Here is a 20,229-nt window from a genome sequence, read left to right on the forward strand (position 1 = left end):
AAAAAGCAGTGACAGAACTCGAACTCAGGATACTGTGCACTATAGTCACAGTACTGAACCACTAAGCCATGATAGCATTTCACTGGCACAGATACAACTTAAGTCACTCACACATACCAGTTGGGGGGGTCACATACCTAAAAGTCACAGCCAGCAGGACAATTGTAGACAAACGCAAACACAAACAAATGCTGTATCATGCCCTCTGAGGAGGCATATGAGTAACCTCCCCCCAGGCCTATGCAGACAGATAACAGCAGGCCAGGCAGTGTGATGTGGGTTGGGTAGGCTATGAAGTCACAAACTAATATGCGTGTAATTGGAAGCTAATGTCTGTAGTACAGTGGTATGCCTCAAGCCAGTACAATAGGCAACAGTACAGACTGAAATACAGTACCTGACATAGCAGTGCAGGCCTAGCAAATGTGTATAAGGGTCAGGTGTACCCCTCATCCTACCTACACCCACAGTAACAATCAGGTGTGCCCCCCCCCGGTAGAAATGTACAAATAATAGCTGTCCCCCCCGTATGTAGAAATGTTGATAAGTCTATGCAAATTGACTCATGGAAGCCCTGCAGGCACAGTGTGCTTCCTGTCGATGTACAACACAAAGGTGAGCCCTGAAGTAAAAACCAACTTGAATTTTCACACACATATATAGTATATATATGCCCATAGTGGGCATGCTCACACACTTAAAACAAATTTAGCAAATGTCAGTCAACAACATACTGAAAGGTCATACTTGGCATGCTCACACACTTAAACAAACGAAACATATTTTAGTCAACAACATACTGAAAGGTCATACTGAGCATGCTCACACAGGCCATGTCTGAGTACAGCAGTAGGCCACACGTATCTGGCAGTTGCAATTCTTCCTCCAGACACGTCACTATTCACCAATCCTACTTTGTGCACACAGTGATATGAAAACAGACCCATATAATATATTGGACCCCTGTCATAATCAAACTATGTAATACAAGTACTTAAGATGTTCAAAGAAAGTTAAAATCCAAAGAAGATCAATAAATCTCCAATCAGTATCATCAATAAACAATGAGCACTCCTAACATTATCCAAGCCATATTCTGGCAAAAATATTGCCAAAGAGTCCGTAGAAAACCATGAAGCTTTCTTTAGCTATGTCATAAATATCAATGTAAACTCATATATGTTCTGAGTCAGTGCAAAGTGTAAATGAATACATGTACATGACTGACATTGCCAACATCTTGTCAGACAGGTTCATACATATTGACCACCCTCTCACTGACAAAAGGGCCCATTACCATACCTGGAGATTGTGAAAAGCCAGAAATCACATATACAATGATTAAACAGCTCTATCCAAACCTAAAAACATGGCGTCTATGGGATAACTTGGTGTCCCTGGCTGTGTCATATGTGAACTCCAAAACAAACAGACCCTGCACCTGAACAGTCTGCTGAGACTCATCCTCTATACAGGATATGAAACTGTTGAATGGATTACAGCAACATTTGGCACACTCCACAAGTGTTGGTGCACAACATACCATGGGAACTATTGTCTTATAAGCCTAATAAACTTGATCTGCAAGGCCATGGAGCCCATCATTATGGAACTCATAAACAGAGCTATTGGGAGCCTACAAACACCCAACCCTACCCATTTTGGTTTGGTCACGGGCAGATCATGGTCCCTAAACCTGCTAGACAGTTTTCAAGGCAGTTACCCAGGACATACATCAATGAAATGAGCTCCACACGGCCTACATAGACCTTGAAAAGCCCTTTTCCAACATCCCACACACGTCATATCCACAAAATCAACAACCTGTGCAAAAACACGTATGTCATCTGATGGATTGCCAACTGGGGCACAGATAGATCCCACAAGGTAAGAATTGTGGTCTCACTGTTGGACTGTAAGCTGGTAACAACTGCTGTCCCCCATGGCTCAGTCCTGGGACCCCTCCTGTCTGGTGTATATTTTTCAGAAATACAGTCAAACACATGAGGGTTATGGTTAGCAAAGTTTGTGGATGACTGCAAAAAGGTTGTCATAATCGATGTTTGGGACAACAGAGACACCCTTAAAAAGGGTCTCAGTCAGACAGATGTGGTGTCAAAAATATGGCCAAGAGCTACAGTCATACAAATACCACATAGGTGCCAACATCCTAAATATGGAGGTAATAATAAGGGATCTATGGACACGTGGATAGTCATCTCTACTTTCAGAAACACATTCACAAAGTGGTTAGAAAATCATGCTATGTGTTCCCACAAATTGCCAAAGTCTTTGCATGTAGGTCAAAGGAGGTTCCCTGTACTCACCAGTCATCAGATCCATCAGGGAGTACCATGACACACTTGCGATGAATCTGACTAGGCACCTTCAGCAGCTGGAAAGACCACTGAAGTACCTCAACAAGAGGATTACTGGCCTCAAACAGTTGCCCCATGCAACAAGACTGAAGTAACTCAATCTGTACTCTGTTGCATACTGTCTACTCAGGCAATCTCTGCCCAACAGACAGGTCCATGTCCAATGCAGAACTGATGTACATGCTCTATCTGAAGTAAACCCAAGCTCACTGTGCCACATGCTCTAGGGATATAATCATCACAACAATAAATAGAACATGTTGGAGGGATACATTACTAAATCACAGACTTCCCTTGCTTTGGAACAGTCTCCCAACCTACATTAAGCTGAGTCCCTCACTGACACTCTTCCAGAGGAGCCTTGATGAGTGTACGTGAAACTGAACTGTCACACCATGGATCACTTCATCAGCTCTACTACACAGAGGCATAGGGAACTAACCCCATGTGTGGTGATAGCTGCACACTCTGTCCATACTAATATATGCCTTCAGGCAGATAGCCTATTACCTATGTATGTACCTATATATATGTAGGGGGAACACAATATAATAAGCCAAAGATGGATGGGCAGAGATATATGTAAGAGGGTGACCATGACAGGGAGCCATCTAGGACTGTCCCACCCAGCACACATCCCAATGGCACAAAAGACATGAGGTGCACATCTCACCCGCTGTACATAATAGCCACCAGTATCTGTAAGCATTACAGTGTACGTGGTGCATGTGCCTGCTGTACAACATGACTGTACAGTGAAGTACACATCTACTATCTGTAGACATGTACCTGTCACATAGGTCCATAGGTATGTAGTAGACTATCTTCACGAAGGCATATATTAGCCTAGGCAAGTTGTGCAGCTTTCACCACCCCATTAGTTAGTCTCCTAAGCCCTAGTTCTAATAGTTAGTACCCTAAGTCCCTTTCTAGTGGGGCTGCTGGTGTGAATTGTTTGTTTCCCATCCACTCATTAAGGTTCATATTGAAGAGTGCTAGCGAGGGGCTCTGTCTGATGTACATTGGGACTCTGTTCCACAGGAAGACAAGTGTCTGGGATGGTACTCTATCCCACCAGCATGTTGTATTCATTGTTGTGATGAGGTTCATATCCCTGGAGTGTGTAGTGTGACTCAATTTTGTTATCCTTAGATGGAGCATGTTCAACAGTTATGTGTTGGGCATGGCTCTGTATGTTAGGCAGAGTGTGCCTCTGAGTAGGCAGTATGCAACGGAGAACAGATTTAGTTTTACTAGTTGTGTTGCATAACACAACTGTTTGAGGCCAGTAATCCTCTTGGTGAGGTACCTCTGTGGTCTCTCCAGCTGCTGGATATGCTTAGTCGAGTACATCCAAGATGGTGCATTGCACTCAATGATGAGTCTGATGACTTAAGAGTAGAGGGCCACCATTACCTCTTTTGATCCTGATGCAAACCCTTTGTTGATTAGGTGGGCCACATAGGATTTCCTGATCACTTTGGCAACATGGTTGTTAAAGCAAAGATGACTATCTACTTGTGTCACAGATCCCTTATTACCTTATCAGTTTTTAGGGGGTAATACCTATGTGGTAGTTTGTGGGTACTTTGTTTTCCCCAAAGGAGATTACTATGCATTCTTTCACATTGAGCTTGAGGCCATGATTTTGACACCACACATCTGTCTCATAGAGTCCCTTCTGGAGAATATTTGCATCATCCGGGGAATCTATTATGGCAAACATTTTACAGTTCCCAGCAAACTTAGTCAACCACAACCCTCCTGTGTTGGCATGTACTTCTGAGAAGTCTATACCAAACAGGAGGGGCCTCAGGACTGAACTATGGGGGACACCAGTTGTTACCGGTTTAGAGTCTGACATGTAGCCAGCAACTCTTAATTTGTGGGATCTATCTGTGAGCCAGTTTGCAATCCATCTTGTGATGTATGGATTTATGCCCAGGTTGGTGAGTTCATCTATGATACCTGACTGGGGAATGGTGTCAAAGGCCTTAGAGAGGTATAGGTAGGCCGTGTGGAGCTCCTTTCAATCATCTGCAGCCTGGGTAACTGTCTCAAAGAAATCCACCCAGTTCAGGAGGCGGGATCTGCATTTGACGAAGCCAAACTGGGTGTGCTCAACTGTGTGAAGGTTCCCAATGTCTTTATTGTTGACTTCCATTATGACTGGCTCCATTGCCTTGCAGATCAGACTCGTCAGGCTCACAGAGCAGGAATGCTAAGGGTCTTTTATGGCCCCACCTCTGTGGAGTGGGAAGAACGTTGCTGTGCAACATTCTATGGGTACATATCCTGTAGAGAGGATGTAGAGAGAGGTGTAGGTATCCTTGATGAATATGGATACATCCCCACCCTATGTGCTATGCTATGATCCAGGTTCTGATGCTGGAAAGTATGGAATGACTAGTATCCTGGCAGTGCTGGTGTGATCTCTGGAGCCTTGAACTAGGTTTCTGTTACTGCACAGATATCAATATTCTCCATTCTGAGAAGTGCCTCGAGTGTGTGCATTTGGAGGCTGAGACTTCTGGCAATGAATAGCATTTATCTCACTTTATGGTTATTTGTGTTGGTTACGGGGTTTGGTGTGACCTGATTGACCGGTGTTCCACACCTGAAGTCAACGCCTCATTGGTCCGATCCAACCATAAGCTAATTACCCTACATATCCACATTCTGCCTCCACCCCCATTAAGGAAATCATGTTAAAAAAATTCTCCAAAGCCAACTTCATGCTTCTTAAGACAGAAGTGGTGAACTTCATGACACTCATGCAGATAGACAATACAGTTACGACTACTGAATCCTACACAATTGCACTTTATACGCACTTACATGAGTGCATGGATCATGCTATCCCAAGCAGAACCAAGACGCTATCCTCCAAAAAAATGGAAGCCAATCTGGTGGTCCCCTGCCATAAACAAACTGTACAACAGAAGCAAGAAACTGTTGCAAAAGAGAGTAAAATCCCATGAGTGGAGGAGCTCCCTGGTCAGCCTCAGTAAGAAGCTGCGATCCCTGATAAAATCCTCCAAAGCTAGTTACGAAAACAAAATTGCCACTGGTTCTAAAGACAACCACAAATCATTATATAGCTATGTCAAGAATTTCATTGGCAACACTCAGATCTGCTCTGAGTTACAGCACAATGGCACTAAATATACAGACCCAACTGATATTGCCAACATCCTGGCAGATAAGTGCTAACTTTACTCCCCTCTCACCCATTAAAGAGCCGATCTCTATACCGGAAGAATGCAAAGTTCCTGTAATCATGGCTGCACAGGTAAAAACCACACTCTCCAAAGCCAGGAACACAGCATCCATGGGACCAGACAACATCCCAGGCTGCATTCTACATGAACTACAGAACAAACTGGCATCACACCTAAGTACCATGTTTAATCATAGCCTCACCTCAGGCTTTGTGCCTGCTGAATGGCGCACAGTGACGGTTATCCCACTACACAAGGGGGGAGCCACCACGGACCCTGGGAACTAGCACCCCATTAGCCTGATGAGCCTGGTCTGCAAGGTCATGGAACGTATCATCATGGAACTTATAAACAAAGACATTGGTAATCTCCAAACTCTGGACCCCAACCAGTTTGGGTTTGTAAAAGGCAGAACATGTCTTCTAAACCCGACAGACTTCTTTGAAGCAGTCACCAAAGCCATAGATAAGGGTAAGGTGGTTCACACAGCCTATCTAGATCTTGCCAAGGCTTTCGACACCATCCCTCACTCTGGAATTATAGATAAACTCATTAAACTCGGTATAAATCCCTATGTCACAAGATGGGTTGCCAACTGGCTCACTGACAGAACCCACACTGTGAAAGTAGCAGACTCCAAATCCGACTTCAGACCAGTGACAAGTGGAGTACCACAGGGTTCAGTCCTGGGTCCTGTCCAGTTTGGTATCTACTTCTCTGAAGTACAGGCTAACACAGAAGGTCTTTGGCTAATGAAGTTCGCAGATGACTGCAAACTAGGAGCCATAATCGAAACTACTAATGATGTGGACATCCTACAAAAGGGCCTCACAGAGACAGATGCCTGATGTCAAAGCCATGGCCTCAAGCACAATGCCAAAAAGTGCATTGTCATCCCCTTTGGTAAAAACTCTGTACCCATGAACTACAACATAGGTGGTAGTATACTTAACAGTGAAAGTGTGATAAGACACCTTGGGACACAGGTGGACAGTAGTCTCTCCTTTGATAATCACATTGCCATAGTAGTCAGGAAATCCTTCTACGTGGCACACCTCATCACAAAAGGTTTCTCATGCAGAAAAAAAGAGGTCATTGTTCCCTTCTACTCCTCACTCATTAGATCCATTATAGAGTACAACATCCCTTTTGGTATGTACCTCACAAGACATCTACAACAACTGGAAAGGCTGCAGAAATACCTCACAAAGAGGATTACTGGCCTCAAACACATGCCCTACACACTGTCTCAAAACTCCAGCTTTACTCCTTCGCATATCGCCTACTCAGAGGTGATCTCTGCCTAACATACAATGCTATGTCAAACCCAGAGCTGTTGGACATGCTCCACTTAAAAAATCCCAATCCCTCCGAGCTACACACTGTAGGGACCTAAACCTTGTCACCACAATAAACAGAACATGCTGGAGGGATAGATTCCTGTCCCAGAGACTTCACATACTCCGGAACAAACTACCTATCTATATCAAGCAAAGCTCCACATTAGCACTCTTCAAGAAAAATCTTGATTATTGGATGGGAAATAGGAAATTCACCACGGGGATCACTTCTGTTTCTCTGCTCGACAGTGGCACAGGAAAATAAATTTCTTGGGTGGCAAAAGCCAGGGTACCTTTTTGGCTGGACTTGTATAGGCCCCAGGGCTGATAGCCTAGTACCTACCTATGAACCTGTAAACCTTTGAGCCTTGCCTAAAAAAGGTAATATGAGGACAGCAAGAGCCTTGGCCAGTATTCAGAAGCATAGGGGCGTCAGGTGCAAACCATCTCTAGTGAAGCAATGAGGCTTGTCTATCATGTCATCACAGGCAGACAAAGACTGGATCCCCTTTGAATGACACCAGAAGCTCAGCCAATTGTTGAAGTTTATCATCTTTCTGTTATATTGCAGTATCATGTAGGTGAAGGTAAGATGCTACTCAAGGTCAGGGTCATACCAGCCTGGGCTACATGATCATAGAGCTACTATATATCTCTTGTCATGTTGTCCTGGGAGGCATGCCTCAGATCATTCACACTGGCATGTACAAAGAACATGTCATATATGTACCTGTTCTGGAGTGATGTAAGTGCTTGCGTTATGTGGCGGATCATAGCACCTGACAGACAACTGACAGTAACCTTCCCCTTGTCCGGTCGAGTGAGTGGAACATCTGTGTGCCTGACTATGGAGTCACCTATTACTAGTGTGTTGGGTATGTTGTTTTGCCTTAGGGCCTGTTGTGAGGCACACTGCTTTGGTGTATTATGTGTTTTCTGGTGTGTGCTTGGAGGTGCATGTTGCTCGCTTGTCTGCTTAGGAGGACACTTTCTCATTTTCAGATCAATATTTGTATTCTCCGAGTATTGTAATGTGTATTTATGTGTGTGTTTTGCTGGTGCTTATATTGTAGGTCTATGTGAGACTGTTGGTGTTGTGGTTGTATGATCCTACTCCTCTTGACTGTATTGTCCAGTATTGGGTTGACAGAGCTTAGCCACTGGTTTGACCCTGTGTGTGCCAGCATGTGGTGCATCAACCCATATATGATATTGTCATGGCCTACGCATACAATACACTCACAATGCACCCAGTATGATAAGCCTGCTGAAGTTAGCAAATGTGAAAAAAACCTTTGGGCAAACTGTCAGTAAGTAATTTCTGTATTGCACCCTGTAACTCCATATTGCTTGCTGAAGTATAAAGACATATTTAGTTTGGATTAAGTACCCCGCACTTGCCAACTGTGTGTGTGTGTGTGTGTGTGTGTGTGTGTGTGTGTGTGTGTGTGTGTGTGTGTGTGTGTGTGTGTGTGTGTGTGTGCCTGTCTCTCCCTGGGGAGAGAGCAACCTTTTTGGAGACTACTCACACCCCTTAAAAGTGGTATACTCATCTTTGTCAAGTCTGATGATGTTACCATCCTACAAATATACCTGTGGAAAGGTGAAATCCCAGTAATGTGTATAGTGTGTCATGTAAATGCATACTGCTGTAATATCATAATGTAGTTAGGTAGGGGTTTGGTTCCTGCACTTGCCAACTGTGTGTGTGTGTGTCTCCCTGGGGAGAAGCAACCTTTTTGGAGACTACTCACACCCCTTAAAAGTGGTATACTCATCTTTGTCAAGACTGATGTCACCATCCTACAAATATACCCGTGGAAAAGTGAAATCCCAGTAATGTGTATAGCACCTCATGAAAATGCATACTGCTGTAGTATCATAATGTACTTAGGTAGGGGTTAGATTCCTGCACTTGCCAACTGTGCGTGTGTGTTTCCCTGGAGAAGAGCAACCTTTTTGGAGACTACTCACACACCTTAAAAGTGGTATGCTCATCTTTGTCAAGAATGATGATGTCACCATCCTACAAATATACCTGTGGAAAGGTGAAAGCCCTGTAATGTGTATAGTGCATTGTGTAAATGCATACTGCTGTAGTATCGTAATGTATTTAGGAAGGAGTTTGAATCTCGCACTTGCTGATTGTGTGTGACACCGTTGGTCAATGTAGACTGGGTTTTGGTTGTTCTAGTGTATGACATATCACAATGACAGCTGTATGTGCATTACACATGTAAGGTAGCTGTGGGGCAAAGCCATATACATACATGTGACCTCAATTATTTCATAGGTGGGTAATCTGCTTTCTCCATGAAAGCATCTGTTATCTTTGCCAGATCGTGCTGGCACTTTCCAGACCTTAGGTCACTTCTGTATGCTTGTGACAAGCTTTGCAACTGCAGTGATCCCTGGGCTACATCTTCTGTTTCACATCCACTCATCACAGATTTACTGAAGAGTGTGAGTGAGGGTTTATGCTTGAGGTATATTTGAATCCTGTTCCAAAGCAAGCAAAGTCTGGCAAAGATGACTAATCATTATAGGTGTGCAACAACCTCTGTGGATCTGCATGCAAATCCTTTATTGCTTATGTGCTCCACAGAGGGATTTCCAAAACCCTTTGGTAATGTGACTAAACACATGGCTCTATGTATACATTAGTACCTGTTCCACATTTTGGGGGCTACTACCTATGTGGTACTCTGGGGATACTTTGTTTTCTAAAAGTGGATAACTATGCTTTATTTGGCTTATAGCTTTACAGAATGAGTTTGACACCAGGTATCTGTCTCTATGATGCCTTCTTGGAGGATGTGTGTGTCATCTGGAGAATAAAGTATAGCCCACAGTATGCATTTTCATCAAACGTGGGCAGACATATCCCTACTGTGTTTGCTTGTACCTAAGAAAGCTATATTCCAAACAGGAGTGGTCCCAGGACTGAGTGCAGGTGAATACCACTTGTTACTGGCATAGAATTGTACATGGAGGCTACAAATGTTACTGTGTGTCCTACATTTGTGCGTCAGTTGTCAATCCATCATCTAACAATCGTTTATGGTCAGTCTATTGAGGTTATGTATAATACAAGAATGTGGGATGGGTATGAATTGCTGGTGAGCTATAGCTTGGCTGTATGGATCTCCCCTCCCTCACCTATAGTCTTGTTAACTGGCTTGAAGTCTGCTAGGTGTAGGAGCCATGATCTGGCCTTTAGAGAACCTAAGTGGATATGGTGCAGTGTTTGCAGGTTCATAATGTCTCTGTTAATGAGTTCCATAATTCTGTGCGCCATAGCCTTCCAGATAACATCTGTCTGGCTTATAGGTTGAGAGTTTCCAGGATCTGTTGTAGTTCTATCCTTAATCAATTTATGTTAACATTTGCACTGGGGGTGATGAGGGTGGACAGGATTAGGAATAAGTATATTACAGGGTCAGCCCAGGTTTGAAGGTTAGTAGACCAAGCCAGATAGGCAGGATTAAGTTGGTTTGTACATGTGCTGAGGAGGGATGCAGAGTATATTGTGAAATAGATGCTAAGGATGAAGCCGCCAGGTAACAGGAAAAGAGGAATGCCTAAGATGAGGTTTATGGCTGTGGTGAGAGAGGACATGCAGGTGGATGCTGTGACAGCGCAAGATGCAGAGGGCAGGAAGAAATGGAAACAGATGATCTACTGTGGCAACCCCTAATGGGTGCATCCAAAAGGAGAAGAAGAAGAAGAAGTTGTAGCTCAACCCTTGTGGACTGTGAACACCATTACCGGGAGTCATTCCACAAGTATGTAACATGTATAGAGGCTGCATCTGGACAGAGTGTTTAGGTGAGTGGTGACTTCATATGTCAGCTTGTGTATGACACAGCCAGGGACACTGTCCAGTACCATTGTCACTGTGGTTTGGACTTTGGTAAAGAGATGCTTTTACTAAAATGTCTGTGAATCATCAGGTTTTACATTATTCAGGTCTGGAAATGTGGCCCTTGTATAACGACAGGGTGGCAAAATCCACATTCAAACTGTTTGACAAGAAATTGGTAATGTCAGTCAGATAAGTGTACTTTGTGACCATTTACATTAACTGTGACCCGATATGAGATTTCCCCTGTAGATTATAAACAACTTTGGAATCTTTGCCATTTTGTATTTTGAAGCTTGCCTTGCATTTTTAACGAGGGCTTGTATTTTCCCAATGATACTGACCAGAGAGGTTATCCCTTCTTGGTATGTAACTCTTTTTTGGTACAACTTCACACCTTCTATTATATATTTAGTTTATGGCAGGGGTCCAGGAGACTAATGCACTTTTACTGTATAAGTGAGAATTTTTTGTGTTTGTGATAGCATGGTCCATGCAACCCTGTAAGTGAACAGTGTGCATTACTAAAGGATTATGCAGCTGGGACAGTGTTAACCTTAGTAATGCAAACCAATGACAGATAGCAGCAACAGCATCACCCACAGCAGAGTGTCAACCTGTGTCATACATACACATGCATACTCAAGTTCCAAAATGTGTGTAGTACAATGCATACTGGCCACCAATAGAAACTATGGAGTGTTAACACTGGCCAATACAGGGCATGTCACCCTGCCCATGTGTCCAATATGCATGTACATGCAGACAGTGCACCTCCACCATGTTCACAAATGGACACCTGCAAACGTGTGTTGCAAACACCCCACACTTACTGTCCACTGTATAATGCATGCTGACACAACTACACGCATCAGCCAAGTGGCACATGGGCAAACAAAACACAATTGGAATAAACACTGGTGAAAACAATACAACATTGCTAATTACAGTTTTAATGCATCATGCCTGCTCAGCTACACCTTCAAGGATATCATTACACTTTACTGCTGACAACATGTTACACATCCAACCATTGCTATACTTTATTAAAGTCACCCTGTGCATCAGCATCATGTTAGCCTGTTCCTGCATCAATGTTACAGATGACAGGAGGTGGCACAGGTTTCATCATATGCACAGGGTGTGTTGTTGGTTGCCAGAGGCCTACACTGAGCCATACAATCGATATGTGTGTGTGAGTGTGTGTGTGAGGGCCATGAGTACTGTTATGGGCCAATGTTGATGTCATGTGTGCGGGTATGTATTTTCCCTAGGTTTCTGGTTTATGTGTGTGTGTGTCTGCATGCACACAGTTCCACCATGTGGCTGCCATATACAGGGATTTGCGAGACAGCTACAGACTGTACCTGGCAGACTTTACAGATCACCGTCTTTGGCCACAGATACGGAACCTGTGCCTGGCAGGGCTGCTACAGACAGTATCAGGTACTAATCCAGATTGGGTACTATCCGAAGAGGTTGACATATGTCCACTGGATCCAGGTCCCTGCTGGAACTGGCCAGAGCCACGTGCACATGGTCTGCTAGGATGGTCTATGGACAGCCCCTCCAACATTGCTGGGGCAGGTACTGGTGCTAGGGAGCGGCTGTGACTTGCTGGATGTCCACGGTGACCTCCAGCTGGTGATGTTGCTGGCATACATCCACATCGATGTCTCAACCATCCCGCACTGTCCTAACACATGGACATGACATTGTGGAGGACATCCAATGTCTCACCCCAATGTCTATCAATACTCTCAGTGTAGTTCCATATGGCACCTGCTAGGTCATGGATACTGTCATTTACAGAGGTGTAATAAGCCCTCTGTGCCCTTAGTCCCTGTCTGGTGTACCGCTCCATTCATGTCTGTGCCTCCATGACAGCCTGAAACATGCGTGTGATAGAAAGAGGTGTGGCACATCTGCCAGGGGCATGATGACCAGCAGTGCTCTGACGAGAACCCCTGGGCATCTGCCTATGTGGTACCATTCCAGACATCTGGCTATAGCTGCTGTGTCCTGATACAAGTGCCACAGATTCCACACTGTCCTGGCCAGTGCCAACCGTACACTGTCCCTCAGCTAAGGCCAATGGTGATGATGGATGTACAGGTAGTATGGCTGTGTGCATGGATGGGGTGGAGACTTGTGTACTGTCAATTGGTGGCCCAACAATAGACCCTGACAAACCTGCATGTGCCTCAACACACCTATCCTCATCATCACTGTCTGTTTCAGTGACATCAGGTTCCCTGCTGTACTGAACCAGCCCCACCTCGCCACCTGTGAGAGGAAAACAGGAAACACACTTTAAGACCTGAACATGACTTCAGACCACAAGCACACATCCGCACATGCACACATGCACACATGTGCACATGCACACGCACACATGCATACACACACACATGCACACACGCACACACGCACACATGCAGACATGCACATATGGGCACATGCGCACATGCACACATGCACACACACAGAACTACACTCCTCCTGAAAGCAGGCACACACAACACCAGCAATCACAGAACATACGTAATAGCAGGTGATGGTGGGGTACAGTATCACAAGCAAAACAGTCATATCACACATGTCAGCATGCAGGACATGTGTTGCTCAACAGCATGCTGTGAAGTGTAGTCAGTCCTTGTTACTAAGAGTATACATAGCTTTGATGCATGTGTTTTGTTATTAGGTGATGGCCCTCCCCCTGGAACACAATGCATACATGGACACAACATTGCTGTGCAGGTATTCATAACCCTGTGTTGTACTGTGTACCATAACTCACAGGTGTACATACCATTGCTGGATGTGTATCTGTGTGTCAGATAGGTATCCGATGCTGATTACAGCCTCTGTGTCTTTAGCAAATAATTGTGGACACATTTCTAACACATGCATGATGAGTATTCACACAAGATCATCAGTGGTGCATGGATAATTGATGGAATACCATTCGGCCACATACCCAATGTACGGTACTTATGGTGAGTGTAGATCATATTGTGGACATGCCAGTCTCATGCATGACATGGCATGCTAAAACACAACTGCATATTTAAACACTACACATACCCAATATGTGTCATATGACCTAGCCACTCAGTGGCATCACAAGACATATATGTGTCAGTTGTGCAAATGGTGAATGGTATGCATACTATTTAGAGGTGCATATGTGTGCACACATGCATCATTATGGTGTGTAGCAATGGCAGCTATGTGTAGTACTGTGGTTACAATAACTGGATGGGGTATAGTACCATAGGCCACCATCATGAAGCATCAGGTGGTCATTTAAGGCTACAAATGTTTCACAAACCAGCACTAATCATGCTGTGCCAGAACTGTACTACCTTGGCTAAATTCACCATTTCACAACCAGTTGTTACATGTGTTTGTAAGCAGGCCAATAAGGAGCATTCCCTGACATGAATGTGTAGTGTGTTGCAGAGTGTTTAAATGCCCCAAGAAAGGCCTCTACCCCTCAGGTATATTGTGTGCAATGTGTGGATGAGATTTTGGATACTGAAGTGTGTCTTTACACAGGGTTTTGGAATCCTTTATGCGTAGCATGTTAAAATGCTCTGTGTATGACATAGATGTGTATGTTATGTGCATGTTGAGTATCAACTGTGCCTATCCAATGGTCACTACAGTCTAGCCACAATTTTTTGAGATGGTCTGGGTATTGCATGTGTTTGAGGCAGCTAATCACATTAGTGAGATGTGCGTGCTCTTACACCAAACATGCACAGCATGCATTATGGGTAGGTGTGTTACATGTGTACATGGCCTACACCTTAACTATGACATGACTGTTTATTTACAATAATAAATGTAGAACACGCTCACCAGCATCTGTCCTCTGCCTTGATGTCACCCCAAAGGGACCTACATAGAGATGAGACAGTTTGTCAGTGGCCACAACTGTGACATTGCTACTGTGTGTTTGCACTCGTACAGTACAACAGCAGTTTACATTCACAGGGCTACAGATTATGTTCCAAATGATCAGTATTGCACAACAACAGGCTCCACATCTTTGAACGACACACTCCACATCTCACACATGCATGATCTACCAATACAGATAACAGTAGTCTACAGATATGCCATGTTACCTGCTTGCTCCGTGTGTGTTTGCTGGGTGGCTCCAACCTCCATTATGGTGTATGTCTGCTGCTGTTGTTGTTGGGCAGGTGCCACCAGGCTCATGAGCAGCTCCTCCACTCTGATGAGGGGGGATGGATATTAACACCACCTCCTGTTGCAAGCTGTTGTCTACACACATCAGCAGCACTCTGACAGACATGTCTGAGAAGATCACTGCAGTGATGGTGTACCTGCTCATATGCCCGGTTATGCAGTCCTACCTCATTGACCCTGTAGACAACATCTTGCCACATTGCAGTATGCTCCTGCTAGTCCTGGCTGGTTCATGAGGACATGAGACGGTAGTGCTAAATCATACTGTTAGTAACAATATCATCTTTAGCACTACTGTATCTCGGGTTCCTGGGGTGGGCCATGATCCCTGGAAGACATAAATACAAAAATATGTCTGAGCAAGTCATATGGCACATTTAACATTATACAGTACAGATATCACTGAACTGTCATATATAGCAACCTATAAGCTAACCGAGAGTGAAACACTGTAACTGCCACTTATCACTGCTCACCCCACAACTGCTTGAAAGTGCCTTGCTCACTCTCTATTTAATGAACCATGTTCTGCACAGCAACAAAATAAAATCACTATATAAGACTATACAAGAGTACCTGGCACACTGTATGCAACACGATGCACCACCTAGCCACAGCAGATATACACCAAGCTGATGTGTAAAGAAATATATCATCCATCACAATCAGTGTAAGGTCCAGTAAATGTATTACTATTATACCACACAATTTGTTAATGCCAAACCTGTCGCCAAAATATGTGCACAATTGGGAATATAGGTCACATACTGCTGTAGTACACTATGAATGTTGCTAGATATGCAGCCATATGTATTACTACACATATGTCAAAGGACATGTTACAGACATACCCACACACACATCAGACATAATTACAGGACACAAAGGTATGACAACCCAGATAAGCTTTCAGTGTGTACTATACAGTACTGTGTCAGTACTTACACAACCGTAATCTTGAGAAATGTAATCTGTGATGAATACAGAGACCACACAAAACAGTGGATGCAAGCAATGTGGACATGCACCATACTTTGCTGTACAGGCCCAGAGCTTCAATTAGTACTACAGTACATACAGGATTTGCATTCAACATAGGTACCAATCAATAATCATAGATGTAGTGCTTTAGCCTCCAGTGACACACCCTAGTTAAAACCAAGGGACTTAATCACACTGTATGCAATAGCACTTGTTCTGCCTAGCAACAGAATACACAGCTTTTGCTAGGATCAAAGCAAGGACCCATAATACCATAACATAAACAGTTTCCCACTAAGCTAACCCACAGATACATATCTTTGACGTATTCACAAATATATTGACCATCACAGTCAGTCAACAGTACAGAGAATCTATTGCAACAAGTAGATGTAGGTGTGTATGAGTATATATAAATAAATATATATATATATATATATATATATATATATATATATATATGTGTGTGTGTGTGTGTGTGTGTGTGTGTGTGTGAATATACATATACACATCCATTTGTCTACATATACATATATATGTAGGCATATATACATTTCACCTTTCATAGTGAGAATATCAATTATACAAAGGATGTAAGGTGTACAGTAATGTAATAAAATCGCACAGTCCTGGGATTAATGCATTGAAGGTGTTCACAGCCCAGGTAGCTTTAGCAGGCCTTACTGGCTTCAACATTGCAAACTGAATAAACCACCCACAGTGTTTAACCACCAAATGTCATATACCAGCACTGTATGCTGGCTTGTTTGTCACACATACTAACCTTCACCAACATATATATCTCCCCCCTTCCCAAACAGTTGCAATATGTCCCCTGCTCTATGCACATATACGGATGTGAATATATATGACACATATATATTTGTCCGTATGTGTGTGGCATACACACACATGGTCCACACTGTTGTAAGTCTCTGGACCTCACAGCTGAACTGTTGGGCCTTGCTGCAACACAAACAGGTGTCACATATGAACACAGACTAACACTGGGGGGTATATATGGCAACAGATGCTAGATAAGCATACTAGACTGCTACAGCAGTTGCCAGTGTTAAGCTGCACTTTAATATGACTATCATGCATGTGTTGTTCTGTCACACCCATGTTTATATAATGTTAGCGCTAATCCCCCTAACAGCCATTGGCCACACTACTGTACAGAAAACAGATAACATGAATCAGATCTTTGACATTTAATGCTGAGCTACACATTAAACAGGTATGTCCCACTGCCCACAGGTACACACAGTATTGTCCATAGCAGAACATCTGTGCATAAAGAAGTACTGCTGCCACATATGAATGTTTCACATTATGTAGATTATTCTTCAATAACATCTACTACATGCCAGTAAATACATATGCGTCACATACCTTTCTTTTGTATAATTTGGTAATATTTTTTTTTCCTTTTCTCTGTCTCTCTTTCTCTCTCTGTCTGTCTCTCTCTCTCTCTCTCTCTCTCTCTCTCTGTCAGTCTCTGCAATAGATTGAGTTTGTTGGCAGAGATTGCAGCCTGCTTTTGTAGGAATTTGCACATGAGCATGTGATGGCCTCTGCACCAATTAGTGGCCACCATTTGCTAATTGCATGCAGTCTGCTGTGTAGTAATTGCAGTAATCACTGCCATAGTAACCCAGTACTATAAATTGCTGACTCATGTAGGTGTGGCCCTTTCAGCTTTCCAAGATGGAGATCATCCTTGTTTGGTGTGGACATCATTGTTTAAGACAGAAGGTTGGTATAGTTTTTATATCAGAAGCCAGGGGTGTAGCCAGAGATTTACATTTTGTACTCAGACCTAATGTTGCTGCTTCTAGTACCCACCTGTCAGTGTAGAAATGTACTCACCCCTCAAAATGCTACCCCAAGATACATGGAAATATGTACTTTCTTTTCAACTGTTACAAAGCTAGTTATAGAGATGTATTCCTTTGGCACAAGAATTGTTTGTGAACTGCTATACTGTGAATATTCATTTACTCAGTCCTAAACAGTGTGTGCTTTTTTAGTGTTGACATTAGTACAAGCTGCTCAGAAAAACTGGACACATTTCAGTACTGTAAGTATGCTTACCTACATCCTTGGTAGACCCTGCACACACAGGTATATTCTACATTTGGGTAGGGTTGCAGAAGTACAGAGAGCGTAAGTAGTATTGTGTGGATTTTATCTTGCTGGACTTACAGGGTTGCTGTGTACTTGTCAGTTTATCAAGGCAAGTAGTCTGTCTGCATAACTCCCAACTGTGGACCTATCCACATGATAGCCAGAGAATAGCCTGTTACTTGTTGTCTGTGCACCACACAGGTCTTTTCAGCAATAGAGCAATGGCATTCTTACAGTTTGTTGCTACCAGTACATGGCTACATCCATTTGTATTTCAGTGTTGTATTCCTACATAAGGGTATGCTTCCAAAACTCCTTCCAAATCTATTTCCACAGTGTGTAACAGCAGAAAGGCTAATATGCCTCTGTGTTTCTGCCTTTGCCAGACCTCTCAACCAATCAGGGGCATATTTGAACAGACTCAGGGAAAAGTCAAGAAAAAGTCAGGGATAATCTGGGACACCTTTAAAATATTAGTGCCATTAAGTTGAAACATTGAGAGAATCAGAGCATATGAATTAATACACTTTTTCTGAAGTAAAAGAAGTGTCTAATTCTTAATTATTGTCATTATTCATTAAGTGTAATTCACCACCTTTCTGGCCAAAGTCAGTAGTTTTAGGAGGGATTCAGAAGGACAGAGCTAAAATTTGTGTCAAAATCAGGGACATCCCTGAAAATTAGGGACAGTTGGGAGGTATGGCCTCTGCCCTAAACAGATATGCCAGTGTTTGTCCTGCTGTGATACTGTGTGGGGTTGTAAAGTGATGGTGTAACATTATTTCCTGCTAGAATGGCTGCTTCTCTTATCACAGTCATGTAATGTAATCCCACAACAACTGTTGGTCAACATCCACAGAACAAGTTATGTGGTATGGTATTCCTAATTGTCCTTTACATTCACTCATTCTGATCCATGATATAATTATTTAAGCACCAACTTGATGTAGATCTACCATGGCTTAGTGGTACTTCATGTTGTGTAGGGTGTGCAAGGTCTGGTGTTCTAGACTTGCAGAGGTGTTTTATTTTGCTCCTGAGCAGAACAAGGGCCCTCACATACAGAGTGACTAAGGCACTTTTAAGCAGTTTTAGTGGGTTTGCATGGGTTTGTGCATCGCTGCGCATTGCTTAGCCAAGTGCAAACCGGCGCAAATCCGCTAACTACTGCTTAATAGTGCTTACTCCCGCTCACCCCCACGCTAATTTCTTTGAAAGAAAAGAAAAATGGGGAGATAGGAAAGTGGTGAAAAAGGGGCACAAAGAGGGAAAGACAGTATGGAAGATAGCTTGGGATGTGCAGGACGGGTGTAGGGAAGGTCCATAGCTGCCCATTTATTCAACAGCAACAGCTGTGCATATATAATAAATTTGGAGGTAGATATGAGCCCTTCAACCCCTGAGAGAGGGGTGAGGACAACAAAGTATGTTGTAATGCCAATTAAATAACATTTCATGTGTCCAGTGGACATGTGTGCAAAATGGGCAGCTATGTATGGGGCGTAATTTTTTTTTTTTGGGAGCAGATTGCCCTTTTTTTTTTTTTCAGGTGAGAGTGGAATGTGGGGTAGGGGAAGTAGGCATATTTGGGGAGGTAGGTTGGAGAGGTAAAGAGACAAGACAAACAAGATGCATTCAGGGGCGGTATATGACACGTGGTGGGTGAACACCTTTAATGGGGAGGGATGTTTGGAAATCGCAAGCCCATGAGCCCCCAGATGGAAACAGTGGGACTGAGGTCCCCACCCATGGGCAGCCACCACTGCACCTTCACAGCCCAGAGTGTAGCTGTGCTAGGGGCTGTGTAGTTGGGGCAGGCTGACCCAGGAGTTGCGCCACTCGGGCCTCAAGCTGGCATAGAGGTTCTGCAACAGAATGTTCAATCTCTCTACGCACCACAGCCTGGACCATTCGAAGGGTGATAGGTGCTCCTCCACCCACGCTTGCACGGGGGGCTGAGCCCCATCCCCTGCAGTGCTTCTACCCGAAGGTGGCACAGGGCCAATGGAAGAGTAGGTCCCAGGCTGGGCACCAGATCTGCTGTTGCCAGTTGCCATGGCCAGTTGAGGTGGGACAGGTGGGTCCACTGGGACTGG

The sequence above is a fragment of the Protopterus annectens genome, chromosome 2.part1 (genome assembly GCF_019279795.1).
Source record: "Protopterus annectens isolate FY-2018-M chromosome 2.part1, PAN1.0, whole genome shotgun sequence".
Taxonomy (NCBI): Eukaryota; Metazoa; Chordata; order Ceratodontiformes; family Protopteridae; genus Protopterus; species Protopterus annectens.